Here is a 14,728-nt window from a genome sequence, read left to right as displayed (position 1 = left end):
AGTCCCATGTGATGTTGGAGACACTTTTTGATCTGTATAGAAGAATTTAAATTTTTTAAGGTTTCTGGGAGGAGAGTGCGGTCTAGTGGTTAGACCGGAGTGGGCGGGAGCAGAGGAAGGACAAGGCTGGGAATCAGGACTCCTGGGTTCTATTCCTGACTCCCAGCAATGAGTGAGTACTAAAGGGTTATGTTCTCTGCAGGATGTCAGAGTTCACGGACTGACCACTGCTGCCCTCTACTGGGCAGAAGAGATGCTTGTTGGTAGGAATCTGCCATGAGATATTATTGGGGTTAACCCATGCAATAGTATTGGTCTTAAACTGTGGAATTCATTGCCACAGGATATGTTGAGTTAACTCAAGGGACGCACTCCCACAGGCTTTCCGGACGGTTAGCCTGTGGGGCTCCCTACAACTGGATATTCTTGCAGTCAATCTATTTGATATTTCAGTCATTTATCTGTTCAACCACCTGCCACAGGATTTTATTGGGGTTAGCCCATGGCACCCAGAATACCCCTCACCTCCCCCCATCAGTCCCAGCAGTGACACAAGCGAAGCCACCTCCCGCTACTCACCGCTTCTCTCTTCACCATCACCTTGGACTCGCCTTGGCCTTCCTCCGAGTGCTGGGACTCCGAGCCCTGTCAGAGCGGGAGAGCAGGGACTCACTTGTGCCCGTGTTTGTTTGACCAGCAGTCATGGCTCCAGAGGGATCACAGGGAATCTAATGCCCGTCTCTAAAGCATGTCCTGAGAGGACTGCTGGGCTCTGTCCCCAGCTCTGGCAGGGGAGCGGGGTCTAGTGGTCAGAGCAGGGGTGCTGGAAGTCAGGACTCCTGGGTTGTATCCCCGGCTCTGGGAGGGGAGGGAAATCCACCTCTTTAGAGCAGCGGTGGGAGGGGGTGTCTGAGAGACAGGACTGCTGAATTCCATTCCCATCTATGCTGCTGCCTTACTGTGTGACCAGGAGAAACTCACTTCCTCAGGCAGTGCCTCAGTTTCCCCTCTCACCCTTTAATGCATCGGAATCTCTTTGGGGCAGGGGCAGCCTCTTGCTGTGTGTCTGGGCAGCGCCTGGCACACCAGGAATGGAACAGGGTCCCCCACTCACCTCAGCCAGGGATTCTCTGCGGATTCCCTCAGCGCAAAGGAGGGACACAAACAGGAGCAGGACAGCCAGCATCTGGACTCTCATCTTCTTTTGGGATTGGGTCTTCTCCGCAAGCAGCTGAGTGGAGCTGAGAGCTACAGGGGCCTGTATTTATTCACTAGCTCAGAGCCCTCCTGGCCAGTGGAGTCAGTGATTGGGATGGGGAGGAGAGATTCCAGTAAGGACGGGGCTGGATGAACAGCTGTTTACCTATGATCCACGTCCTTATAGGAAAAGACTCTTGTGGTTACAAAATATGGGACGTTTTTACCAAAATGCTTCCATCTCTAGTCAGGTGACAACACTCTCTGCCAGTCAGTCCTGATTCTCAGTCCCCTGCTCTGACCTGCTCGACCTCCCCCAGAGTGGGGTAGAATGAGGGTTGCCAGTTTTGGTTGGACGTATTCCTGGAGGTTTCATCACATGATATAATCGTTCATTAAAGCTTAATCTTCAGTTCCAGGAGACATCCTGGAAGGTTGGCAACCCTGGAGCACCCAGGTGTCCTGGTTCCCAGCTCCCCTGCTCTGACCCATCACACCCCACTTCCCTCCCAGACCTCGTGCTGGAACCCAGGTGTCCTGACTCCAATTCCCTTTAACACCTTTTCACACCACTCCACAGTCTGGCCGTCTTGTTTGGAGGACACTGGCCAATATTTTCAGACTTTGGCCAGAGATAATGGCTGACTCCATGTTCAGCTGGATTGGCTTAGAAAAGATTCCCGGAGGTGCTGCTCCCCCAGACTCCAGTGCTGTGGGGACTTGTCATTAGTTAGATTACAGAGGTGCCCGAAAAGACTCCAATAGTTCAGGGTCCCCTTGGGCCGGGCGCTGCACAGACGCAGTGAGAGACAGTCCCTGCCCAGCTGAGGAAACATTTTGAAACAAACAAATTCCCTCCATTCCAGTGAAATTTTTGAAATATCCGTTGGACTTGGTTTTTCTTTTATATGTGTATTTTTCTCATTTGTTTTATCTCAGCTCTGTCAGCTAGTTCAGATCATGCCACTAGCAACGAGGCATAATATGCACTAGACTCCGAGATTCCAAGGCAGAAGGGACCATTGTGATCATCTTGTCTGACCTTCTGTATCACACGGGCCTGAGAATGGACCCCAAATAATCCCTAGAGCGGATCTTTTAGGAAGACGTCCCACTCCCACTCCTCTTGGTAAGATATTCCAGTGATTTGTTATCCTCACTGTTAAAAATCCACGCCATTCCCATCTGAATGTATCTAGCTTCACCTTCCAGCCGTTGCATCCTTAGACCTTTCTCTGAGAGATCGAAGAGCTCGTTATCAAACATCTATTTCTTCCAAGACTACTCGGATGTTACACCTGGTGCTTATAAACGACTCCGGGCATGTCACCATGTGACAGAACAGAGCACGGGACGGATTCTATTCTGATAACACGACACAGTAACTGAAATCGTCCATTCGTTTTATTTGATTTTGTTCTTAAACTCCATCAGGGCAGCTGCTGCTCAGTGTTGATCGGACACCCTGCCTCTCCTGTTGCTCAGAGCGGCTGCACTCTGTTCTCAGTGCTCGGGTGGGGACGGCTCTCCAAGCGGGGATCCCCCCACTGCCCGGAATGTCTCCTGTTCTGTTTTGCAGTGAACTAGTGGGTCGCTTTGACACAAATTTCCCATGACATAGTCGCCTCACAGGGATTGGCTCCAGATGGATCAGCAGAGCAATGGGCTGTGTTGTCTAGGTGCCAGTTGGAGTGGCCAACTGCAAGTTCCTGGGGATGGTATAATGGGGGCTGTGGGTCAGAAGTGAGGGGCTCCAGCAGAGCTGGTGGGGGCAGAGAGCGTAGAGGAGCCCATGTTGATTGTCTCTACCTCGCAGGCTGTCAGACGCCTGAGCTAATAAAGCAGAGCTGCGAGCGCTGGATTTACACCCTGACAGGATCTGATCAGCCCCCTCCGCAGACAGCACAGCAGGGCAGGGGACGTGTGGGTTTGGCCGCACAAACCGGGGTCCTGCCTTAGAGGGGACGTGCAGCCCCCAGCTCTGTGGCTCTGCCAGGCACTGACAATCCCGCTGATACCAGAGGGGTCAGACCACGAGTAGTGCTGGCCCTGCTCTTTCTAGGCCAGCATACAAGGGGTCTTGAATCAATGGGTAGAGTTGAGAACCCAGGAGTCCTGTCTCCCAGCCCCACCTCTACTAGATCCCACTCCCCTCCCAGAGCTGGGGCTGGTCCAGACTCCCAGCCCCTCCCTGACACCCCATGTAGGGCATTCCCAGATTTGCAGCCCCAGAGCCGGGATCTCAGCCTGTTACTGGAACATGCCTGGTTAACAATTAACCCCTCAACCTGCCTGGGAGCCAGGCATGGGCCAGGGGGCTGCATCTTTGCTTTCTGCCCCTCACTCCTTCCCCGGAGGGTGTCTGAGAAGTGGGGTGACCTGGCCTTTGAATTTAGGGTGTCTAGGGATCTGGGCTGTTTTTAATCCAAAGCTAAAAGGGTGAATTACACCACCACCCCGGCTATGCTGGCCGTCAATGGGGAGCAGGCTGTGATATCACCTCTGTACATGGCATTAGTCAGAGTCCTGGTGTACCCCACCTAATTCCCAGGGGCAGGGAGTCCCACAAATTAACCCATCTACTATCCAGGAAGTTCAGGGGTCAACCCCACTGATACCCAGCAGCAGGAAGTCCAACAGGTTAACACTACAAATATCCAGGGGCAAGGAGTCACGTGAGTTAACCCACTAATACCCAGTGGAAGAGGATCCCACTGGTTAACAGCACCAGTGCATACTGGCACGGAGCCTTGCAGGTTACCACCACTAATACCCAAAGAAAGATAGTCCTGCGATTTAACACCACCAAAACGTAGTGGGAAGGAGTCCCACAGCTTAACCCTGGCAACACTCACTGGAATGGAATCCTACGTGCTAACCTCTCTAGTACCCAGTGGCAGGGAGTCCCATGGTTAACCCCCTAAGACACAGAAGCAGCCCTTGAAATCTGGGTGTGGTTGGCAGGTCACCCTGAGCTCAGTCACTGCCGCGTGCTCCAAGGCCCTGCGCTGGCTTTGCACTGCAGGCGAAGACGCTGCTCAGCATTTCAATAACTGTGTCAGTCTGTGGCCGAGCTCTGGGCTGATGGGCCGGGGAGTTGCACTGCGAGGCTGCGGGCTGGGGCTGTTTATCAGCCAGACCTCGGGCCGAGCTGTGTCAGCGCCGGGCGGCCTAGATTCGCTCAGAGAGAGCGAGCTCAGCACAGCCACTGCAGTGTGAGCATGAGATGGGGGACAGGGAAGAGGACAGGGGCAGACCATGGCCAGCTGCACCTAGACCCTTCCCTGACTGCAGCCGTCTCTGAGCCACCACCTCCCCAGGTGGGATCTAGCGGGTGGCCACAACAACCGGGACCTAGACAATACTCCTGGGGGATTAGCAATATTTCCTCTGCTGACCTGATGGGATCCAATCCCTGTGAGGAGACATGTCTGAAAGAGCGACTGTCTTTCGCTGTGTCTGGGCAGTACCCAGCACAATACGGCCCTGATCTGTTGGAGTCTATCTGTGCACCTCTGTAATATAACTAAAGTCCTCATAGCACTGGAGTCTGGGAGAGCAGCACCTCCCAGAATCTTTTCCAAGCTGATCCACCTGAAAATGTTGCCCTGTGTCCTGCAAACAAAAAGGCCAGAGCATGGAGTGTCTTAAAGGGTGCTCCCCATTCCCCTGTCAGCCCAGCCTGGGGGGGCGGGCATTTGCCCCTTGGACTTTGGATTAAAGACAGCCCAGATCCCTAGACACCCCTAAATTCAAAGGCCAGGTCACCCCACTTCTCTGACACACTGCGGGGAGCGAGTGAGGGGCAGAGAGCAAAGATCCAGCCCCAGGGCCATGCCCGGCTCCCAGGCGGGTTCATGGATTAATCGTTAACCAGGCATGTTCCAGTAACAGACCAAGATCCCGGCTCTGGGGTTCCAAATTTAGGAATGCCCCACACGGGGTGTTGGGGAGGGGCTGGGAGTCTGGACTAGCCCCAGCTCTGGGAGGATCCAGTGGGGGTGGGGCTATGAGTCAGGACTCCTGGGTTCTCGACTCTACCCCGGCTTTAGGGCCCCTTGTGTGTGCTGGCCTAGAACGAGTGGGACAAGCCCTACTCGCGATGTGACCCCGTCTGGTTACAGTGGCTGGGATTGTCAGTGCGTGGCAGAGCCGCAGAGCTGGGGCCTGCACGTCCCCTCTAAGGCAGGACCCCGGTTTGCGCGGCCGAGCCCACACGCCCCAGGCCCTGCTGTGCTGTCTGGGGCGGGGACTGATCAGATCCTGTGAGGTCTCTGACAGGCTGCAAGGTAGAGACCTGCAGAACCAGGAGCCCCCCTCCCTGATGTCTGGCCTCAACCTTATGACGATAGCCCTGCTGGGGGTGCTCAGCCTGGTTGTGGGGCTGGCTGATAAGAGACTCCTGCCCCTGCGGCCACCTGGACCCTTTAGAAAGCTTCCCGGGAAATGCCAAAGTGTATCAGACCCCAAAGGCAGAGGAGGGAATAGGGGCCTGACTGCCTCAGAGGCAGGGACTGGGACAGGGGAATTTTGCAATTTCAAGATCTTTGCAAGTTAAGCTGTGAGCATCCAGGAAAACTGGCTGCTGGTGAAAGTGATGAGGCTGCACTAACACTCCTGACCACCAGGGGGTGATGTGGCACTGCAGGTGGCTGGGCAGTCCAGGGCTGTTCCTGGGGGTGGTGTGCACTGGTCACACTGGGAGGTGATAGTGATGCGGGTTATTGATCTTTGCAGGGAGTCAGAGCAGGGAGGAAGCAGCGCCTCTTCTACAATCCTTGCAGTGGGAAGCAGGGGGGGTCTAGTGGGTTATTGTGGAGGGAAAGGAGGCTGGGAGTCAGGATTCCTGGGTTCACTCCCCGGTTCTGGGAGGGGAATGGGGTGTAGGGCATAGAACAAGGGTGACTGGGACTCTTCCATTGTGTTACCAGAATTACCATTGAGAGGCGTTATCTCAAGCAAATCTCTTAAGCTCTCCGCACTTGCAGTCAGTGGCCCTGTGAGAGGGGCCCTCACTTTGCCCATAGGGCTGGCCCCAGTGCCTCAGCGGGTGGCACTAGGGGGTGCTGTGCTGCAGGAGCAGGGCAGGGTGGGGTGGGGGCTCTCCCCTGGCAGTCTGGGCTGGCTCCAATGCCCCAGTGCGGTGCTACGGGGCGCTGTGGTACAGGGAGTAGGGTGGGAGACAGACCCACAGGGAATGGGCACATGAGAATAAAGACACAAACTCCATGTCCAGGCAGACACTTTACTGGGGTTGAGCAAGAGGGTTAGCGTCCGCCCTACCTGAACCCAGTCATGGAGGGTAATTAAAATGATTAGGGGGCTAGGGCACATGACTTATGAGGAGCGGCTGAGGGAACTGGGCTTATTTAATCTGCAGAAGAGTGAGGGGAGATTTTATAGCAGCCTTCAACTATCTATATGGAGGATGGAGCTCGGCTGTTCTTAGTAGTGGCAGATGACAGAAGAAGGAGCAATGGTCTCAAGTTGCAGTGTGGGAGGTTTAGGTTGGATATTAGGAGAAACTTTTTCCCTAGGAGGGTGGTGAAGCACTGGAATGGGTTACCTAGGGAGGTGGTGGAATCTCCATCCTTAGATCTTTTAAGGCCCAGCTTGACAAAGCCCTGGCTTGGATGATTTAGTTGGGGTTGGTCCTGCTTTGAGCAGGGGTTCTCCTAGGTGACCTCCTGAGGTCCCTTCCAACCCTGATGTTATCTGAGTCTATGATTCTATGATCTGCACTGTGAGCTGGAGGGGTGGTTCCCGGCTCAGAGAGCCGTCCCCACCTGAGCGCTGAGCGAGCTAGCGCGCTGAGAACAGAGTGCGGCCGCTCCAAGTGACAGGAGAGTCTGGGTGTTCGATCAGCACTGAGCAGCAGCTGCTCTGACAGATTTTATGAACAAAATCAAGTAAAAGGGATGGACTAGTTCAGCTACTGTGTCATGTTATCAGAATGGAATCCGTCCCGTGCTCTGTTCTGTCACATAGTTACATGCCCGGAGTCGTCATTTATAAGCACCTGTTGTGGTTTCGGAGGAGTACTGGAAGAATTACATGTTTGATAATGAGCTCTTCAATCTCTCAGAGAAAGGTCTAACATGATCCAGTGGCTGGAAGACGAAGCTAGATACATTCAGATGGGAAAGGGGTGGAGTTTTAATAGTGAGGATAATGAATCACTGGAATATCTTACCAAGGGGGTTGGAGATGGGACGTCTTTCTAAAAAAGCTGCTCTAGGGATTATTTGGGGGCTGTTCCCAGGCCCGTGTGACACAGGACGTCAGACGAGATGATCACAATGGTCCCTTCTGCCTTGGAATCTCGGAGTCTAGTGCACATTAGGCCCCGTTGCTAGTGGCATGATCTGAAATAGCCAACAGAGCTGAAATAAAACAAACGGGGAAAATATACACAAAAGAGAAAACGCAAGTCCAATGGACATTTCAAAGAGAAATTTTGGAATGACCTGAAATGAGGTGAATTTGTTTGCTTCAAAAAGGTTCCTCAGCTGGGGCAGGGATTGTCTCACGCTGTGTCTGGGCAGCACCCAGCCCAACGTGACTCTGATCTGTTGGGGTCTATCCGGGCACCTCTGTAATATAGCTAATGACAAGTCCCCACAGCCCTGGAGTCTGGGAGAGCAGCAACTCCAGGAATCTTTTCCAAGCTGATCCAGCTGAACATGGAGTCAGTCAAAATCTCTGGCCAAAGTCTGAAAATATTGGCCTGTGTCCTCCAAACTAGACGGTCAGATTGTGGAGTGGTGTGAAAGGGTGTTAAAGGGAATTGGAGTGAAGTCATCTCAGTTCCAGCACCAGGTCTGGGAGGAAAGTGGGGTGTAATGGGTCACAGCAGGGGGATTGGGAGCCAGGACTCCTGGGTTCTCTAGGGATCCCAATCCTCCAGGATGTCTCCTGGAATTGAAGATTAAGCTTTAATGAAAGATTATGTCATGTGATGAAACCTCCAGGAATATGTTCAACCAAAATTGGCAACCCTCGTTCTACTCTCTCCTCCCCCATTTTGGGGGGTCGAGCAGGTCAGAGCAGGGGGCTGAGAATCAGGACTGACTGGCAGGAGGGTGTTGTCACCTGGCTAGAGATGGAAGCATTTTGGTAAAAACCTCCCATATTTTGTAACCACAAGAGTCTTTACCCATAAGGACGTGAATCGTAGGTAAACAGCTATTCGTTCAGCCCTGTTCTTACTGGAATCTCTCCTCCCCTGCCAATCACAAACTCTTCTGGCCAAGAGGGCTCTGAGCTAGTGAATAAATGCAGGCCCCTGTAGCTCCCAGCTCCACTCAGCTGTTCGCGGAGAAGACACAACCCCTAGAGAAGATGAGAGTCCAGATGCTGGCTGTCCTGCTCCTGTTCGTGTCCCTCCTTTCCACTGAGGGAATCCATGGAGCGTCCCTGGCTGGGGTGAGTGGGGGACCCTGTTCCATTCCTGGTGTGCCAGGTGATGCCCAGACACACAGCGAGAGGCTGCCCCTGCCCCAAAGATATTCCAATGCAGTAATGGGTAAGAAGTGAAACTGAGGCACTGCCTGAGGAAGTGAGTTTCTCCTGGTCACACAATAAGGCAGCAGCAGAGGTGGGAATTCAGCAGTCCTGCCTCTCAGACCCCACCCCCGCCCTCCTCTCTCTCCATTGCTCTAATGCAGTGGATTTCCCTCTCCTCCCAGAGCCGGGGATACAACCCAGGAGTTCTGACTTCCAGCACCCCTACTCTGACCACTAGACCCCGCTCTCCTGCCAGAGCTGGGGACAGAGCCCAGCAGTCCTCTCAGGACTTGCTTTAGAGATGGGCATTAGATTTCCCATGATCCCTCCGGAGCCGCGACTGCTGGTCAAACAAACATGTGGGGCAGAAGTGATTCCCTGCTCTCTCATTCTGACAGGTCTTGGAGTCCCAGAACTCGGAGGAAGGACGAGGCGAGTCCAAAGTGATGGTGAAGAGAGAGGCGGTGAGTAGCGGGAGGTGGCTTCGCTTGTGTCACTTCTGGGACTGATGGGGGGAGGGGAGGGCTATGCTGGATACTGTGAGCTAACCCCAGTAAAATCCTGTGGCAGGAAGTTCAACAGATTTACGCCTAAAATGTCCCCTACATTGACTGAATTAATATCCAGTGGTAGGGAGTCCCACAGGCTAACCCCAGGAAACCCTGTGGTAGGGAGTCCCAACTCCAACATATCCTGTGGCAATGAGTTCCACGGTTTAACACCGACACTGTCGTATGGGTTAACCTCAATAATATCCCACCAATAAGCATCTCTCCTGCCCAGCAGAGGGCAGTGGTGGTCCATCCATGAACTCTGACATCCTGCAGAGAACATAACCCTTTAGTACTCACTCATTGCTGGGAATCAGGAATAGAACCCAGGAGTCATGCTTCCCCCAACTCTTGATCTAACCACTAGATACCACTCCCCTCCCAGATCAAAAGGTGCCTCAAACACCACATGGGAATAATAGTTTGGGAAAAATCTGGGAGAGGAGGGGAGTGGGGTCTAGTGGTTAGCACAGCAGGGCTGGGAGCCAGGACTCCTGGGTTGTGTTCCCAGCTTTCAGAGGGGAAAGCGGCTTGGGAGAAGGTAGTTGGGGGGTCAGTTAAGGGCAGGCCTCACTCTAGTCTTTCCATCTCTTCCAGAAAGCTCAGGATTTCGTTTGTCGCTTCTGCTATAACTGCTGTCCTGGGAACCGTGGCTTTGGGTTCTGCTGCTCCACATGACCCCCTTTGCTGGTCACCCTGCGGGCGCCGTGAAACTCCCCAGCCTTGCCCAGGAGCAGATCCAAGCCAGCCTGGGGCCGAAATTGCCTGGCACCGAGTGACTGGGTTCGGGGGGACGCTAACCCTCCTGCTCAACCCCAATAAAGTGTCTGCCTGGACGTGGAGTTTGTGTCTTTACTCTCATGTGCCATGCGCTTGTCACCCATTCCCTGTGGGGCTGTGCCCGACCCCACTCCCTGCACCACAGCGCCCCCTAGTACCGCACTGGGGCATTGGAGCCAGCCCTGCCTGTCAGGGGAGATCTCCCACCCCAACCTGCCCCGCCCCTGCAGCACAGTGCCCCCTAGTGCCACACTGGTGCAGTGGGCCGGCACTGACTGCAAAATGAAGGCCCCTCTCACAAGGCCACTGACTGCAAGTACAGAGAGCTTAAGAAATTTGCTTGAGATAACGCCTCTCAATGGAAGAGTCCCAGTCACCCTTGTTCTATGCCCTATACCCCACTCCCCTCCCAGAGGCGGGGAAAGAACCCAGGAGTCTTGACTCCCAGCCCCCCCTTCCCTCCGCAATAACCCACCTGACCCCCCTGCTTCCCACTACAAGGATTGTAGAAGAGGCGCTGCTTCTTCTCTGCTTTGACTTCCTGCAAAGATCAATAACCAGCATCACTATCACCTCCCAGTATGATCAGTGCACACCACCCACAGGAACAGCCCTGTGCTGGCAGCTCTGGACTGCCCAGCCATCTGCAGTGCCACATCACCCCCTGGTGGTCAGGAGTGTTAGTGCAGCCCCGTCATTTTCACCAGTAGCCAGTTTTCCTGGATGCTCACAGCTTAACTTGCAAAGATCCTGAAATTGCAAAAATTCCCGTCCCAGTCCCTGCCCCGGAGCCAGCTGGTTCAGAGACGGTGCCCCCTAGATGCGAGCAGCCTTGTGTCCCATTCCCTGAGCCAGCCAAGCCCCTTCTCCCTTCTCATAGGCTTTAAGGTCAGAAGAGACCATTATGGTCATCTAGTCTGACCTCTTGCACAACGCAGGCCACAGAATCTCACCCACCCACTCCTGTAACAAATCCCTAACCTATGTCTGAGTTACTGAAGTCCTCAACTCGTGGTTTAAAGACTTCAAGGTGCAGAGAATCCTTCAGCAAGTGACCTGTGCCCCACACTGGAGAAGAAGGCGAAAAACCTCCAGGGCCTCTGCCAGTCTTCCCTGGAGGAAAATTCCTTCCCTACCCCAAATATGGTGATCAGCTAAACCCTGAGCATGTGGGCAAGACTCACCATACAGTTCTCTGTAGTAACTAAGATCCCACACTATCTAGTGTCCCATCACAGGCTACTGGGTATATTTACCGCTAATAATCAAAGATCAATTAATTGCCAAAATTAGGCTATCCCATCATACCACCCCTTCCATAAACTCCTCAAGCTTAGTCTTGAAGCCAGCTATTTCATTTGACAGGGAAGGAAGGTTGGGGGTTATTCTGTTTAGAGGACTAGTAGAGGGTTGCACACTGTGTTGTTTTTGCAGGGTGCACGCATTGCACCCCTGCTCCATGGGTGACCACCTCAGTTTTCAGGCTTCCTGCAACCCCCCACCTGCTCCCTAATGCCAGGGGCTCTGAAATTGCATCTTTATTCTCACGTGCAATGTGCTTGTCACCCATTCCCTGTGGGGATGTACCTGACCCGCTCCCAGCACCACAGCACCCCCTAGCACCGCACTGGGGTATTAGGGCCAGCCCTGACTGCCAGAGGAGACCCCCAACAAAGCCTCCTGCAGCACACAGCACAGCGCCCCCTAGCACAGCACTAGGGCATCAGGGCCAGCCCTGACTGCCAAGGCAGAGCCCCCACCCCGTTCCCTGCAGCACAGCACCCCCTAGGGCCACACTGGGGCAGTGAGCCAGGCCTGACTGCAAAGTGAGGGTCCCTCTGCATAGACTCCCAGGTCGTGCTCACTCTTGGCTGCGTCTGGTCTCTGGGGGGGAACATCCCTTCTCGGGGGTCCACTCTCTCTTGGGGGTTAAGTCCCTCTGCCTCCTGGAACTGCACCTCTCTGAGCCTTAGCACTCCTGTCTCTCGCCGTGGGCCCGCTCAGGGAGTCCCCTCGCTCTGGACCCCAGAGAGAATAATGCCACCCTGTTCTCTAGCCCGGAGCGACTCTCAGCCAGCGTAAAACAGGAGGTTTATTGAGTATCTGAACCCAGCACACGAAACTCTTAGGGCCCTCAGGCCTGGCCTCCCTCAGCACAGTATATCTAAGGCCTGGTTTATGCTAAAGATGAAACAGGCACCTATCAATGGGCACAAAATATCTATGATCAAAACTAGCATGGGGTAACTCCCTAAGAAACACGATGAAGGAACAAGATAAAGGATGAAAAGGACAATTTAAGAAAAGAAGCACTCGTTAAACAACAATTGATTACAGCATGATGGTGCAAAACTCATTGATCCCAATGAAGGAAAATCACTATATAAACAGGAGGCCTTGCCACAAAACTTTGGGTTTGTCCTTCCAAGACTTCCCAGGAGCATCGTGTCATGATCCAACGGAATCTGGCTCCTCCCTACCTGTGATCAACCTAGCTGGCCATTACACTGATCTGGACTGGTAACTATAACAGTGACTGGTGGAACAGTGTGTGTGTGTATGTGGTGTAACTGAATGCATATACTAATTGTTGTATCTTTAATAAACGGTGCCTATTGCCTTTTCCCCTGAAAAAGATCCTGTGTGCTTCTTATAAGCATAACAAGCCCTCTCCAACCACCAGAGATTTGGACACAGGGGCAGGATTGGGCTCTATCTGGCACATCTCAGATACGGGAATACTCATCACTGGGAGCAGCAGAAATCCCCCCAGCCTCCTCCCTGCGCACCAGTCTGGGCTCCGCAAGAGTCTTCCCCCCCTGCTCAGGGCTGGGCTGGGCCTTTGCCATGACCTCTCACTGAGACACAGACCAATCAGGACAGGTGTCACCATGATAAGGGCTTCAGAGAAAAATAAACAAATAAATGCAGTTGCAAGGGGGTCTGTGTCTTTGTGACGGGGATACTGGATGGCTTGTGATTCAGGTGCTGGACAGAGATTCAGGAAACACGAGTTTTACACCCAGCTCTGCCACAAACTCATTGTGTGACTTTGGACAAATCATTTACTCTCTCTGTGGCTCAGTTTCCCTACCTGTAATATGTGGATAACAAGCCTTCCTTTGTCTATTAAGACTGTAAACCCTCTGGGGCAGGCACTATCTCTGTGTGGCTGTGCAGACCAGAGCAGTGGGACTCTGATCAGGGCTGGGGCCTCTACATGTTGCTGTAACGCAGATCAGAATATAAACAATAATCCTGAGCTCTTTAAAACCCTTGTCTTCCTCCCACATCTGACTGCTTTCCAGGCTCATCCCCTCAAGGCTGCTCATCTCATGCCCTAGATTTTCTCTGCTCTAGCTCATCAGTGAGCTATTCCCACCTCCCTTATATGCAGGTGGGATAATGTGCCACCTGGTTCAGTGAGTCAGCTAGGGATGGCAATTTTGGTTGGACATATTCCTGAAGATTTAATCACATGACAAAATCTTTCATTAAAAATTAAGATTTAATCCCTGGAGACTCCAGCCCAGTCCTGGAGGGTTGGAAAGCATAGAGTCAGCAGAACCCTCTTACCTTGTCCAAGCATGATGAACACCTGCTAACGGGTTGAGGATTAGCAGACAAACAGCAGCAAGCCTTTCACAAGAAGGATCAGTGTTTCCCACCTCAATGCTTCAACCTGCAAGGATAAGCCCTGGATTTACTTGTTTCTGTCCAGATCCTGTTTCAAAACAAAGCAAACCAGGAGCCGCATATCCCCCCTCACAGCCCCACAATGTGACCCCTCAGGAGCCCCCCATAACCCCCCTGACAAACCCCCAATGTGACCCCCTCAGGAGCGCCCCATAACCCCTCACAGCCCCACAATGTGACCCCGCAGGAGCCCCCCATAACTCCTCTCACAGCCCCCCAATGTGACCCTGCAGGAGCCCCCCTTAACCCTCCCTCTCAGCCCCCCCAATGTGACCCCCTCAGGTGCCCCCCTTAACCCTCCCTCACAGCCCAATGTGACCCCGCAGGAGCCCCCCATAACCCTCCCTCACAGCCCCCCAATGTGACCCCCTCAGGAGCCCCCCATAACTCCTCTCACAGCCCCCCAATGTGACCCCCTCAGGAGCCCCCCATAACTCCTCTCACAGCCCCCCAATGTGACCCCCTCAGGAGCCCCCCCATAATCCCCCTCACAGCCCCCCAATGTGACCCCCTCAGGAGCCCCCCCATAACCCCTCACAGTCCCCCAGTGTGACCCCTCAAGAGCCCCCCCACAGGAGGGGGAGGAGCGAAGCAGCGACCCTCCGGCCCGCGCGCCCACTGTGTCTCACCCTCGGCCACCCCGGCCCCAGCGCGAGGCAGCAGCGCGCGCTGCGTGTGCGCGGCAAGGCTGGCTCGCGCTGCCGGCAGCGGGAGTAGAAGGGAGGGGGAGGCACCGCGCGCGCGCGCGCGCACAGGCGGGGGTGGGGCGGAGACAGCGCGAGGCGCCAACAGCCAGAAGCGGCCACCCTCAGTAACAGCAGGGGGAGGGGTTTTGGAACAGCACCCCCCCTCCAGCCTTGAGGCATCATCAGTGGGGGAGGGGCGCTGGAACAGCCCCTTTCTGCTGCCCCCTCACAGCCTGAGGGCTGGGGACAAGGGAGCAGCTCCCTCCCCCTCTTCCTCTCCACACAGGGAGTGGGGTGGGGGGCAAAGGAGGG

At 54.1% G+C, this 14,728-nt stretch overlaps 1 protein-coding gene across 9 annotated transcripts in view; it reads right to left on the bottom strand.

Moving 5' to 3' along the window:
• The window catches only part of LOC123351735 (41 kDa spicule matrix protein-like), a 77,901-nt gene extending 63,444 nt beyond the window's left edge, over positions 1-14,457 (bottom strand). For 5 of the 9 annotated variants that reach the window (XM_044991324.1, XM_044991321.1, XM_044991328.1 and 2 more), the window contains exons 1-2: positions 14,360-14,457; positions 13,611-13,716 (exon numbers count right to left, since the gene is read on the bottom strand). The gene's annotated coding sequence lies outside the window, so the exon portion shown is untranslated. The other 4 variants (XR_006574055.1, XR_006574058.1, XR_006574057.1 and 1 more) reach the window with 4 other exon arrangements.
• Between the last annotated feature and the right edge of the window lie 271 nt (positions 14,458-14,728).

Source organism: Mauremys mutica, chromosome 17, assembly GCF_020497125.1.
Source record: "Mauremys mutica isolate MM-2020 ecotype Southern chromosome 17, ASM2049712v1, whole genome shotgun sequence".
NCBI classification, from domain to species: domain Eukaryota; kingdom Metazoa; phylum Chordata; order Testudines; family Geoemydidae; genus Mauremys; species Mauremys mutica.
The sequence above is the reverse complement of the archived record's forward strand: the minus strand, read 5'-3'. Positions and strand labels throughout refer to the sequence as shown.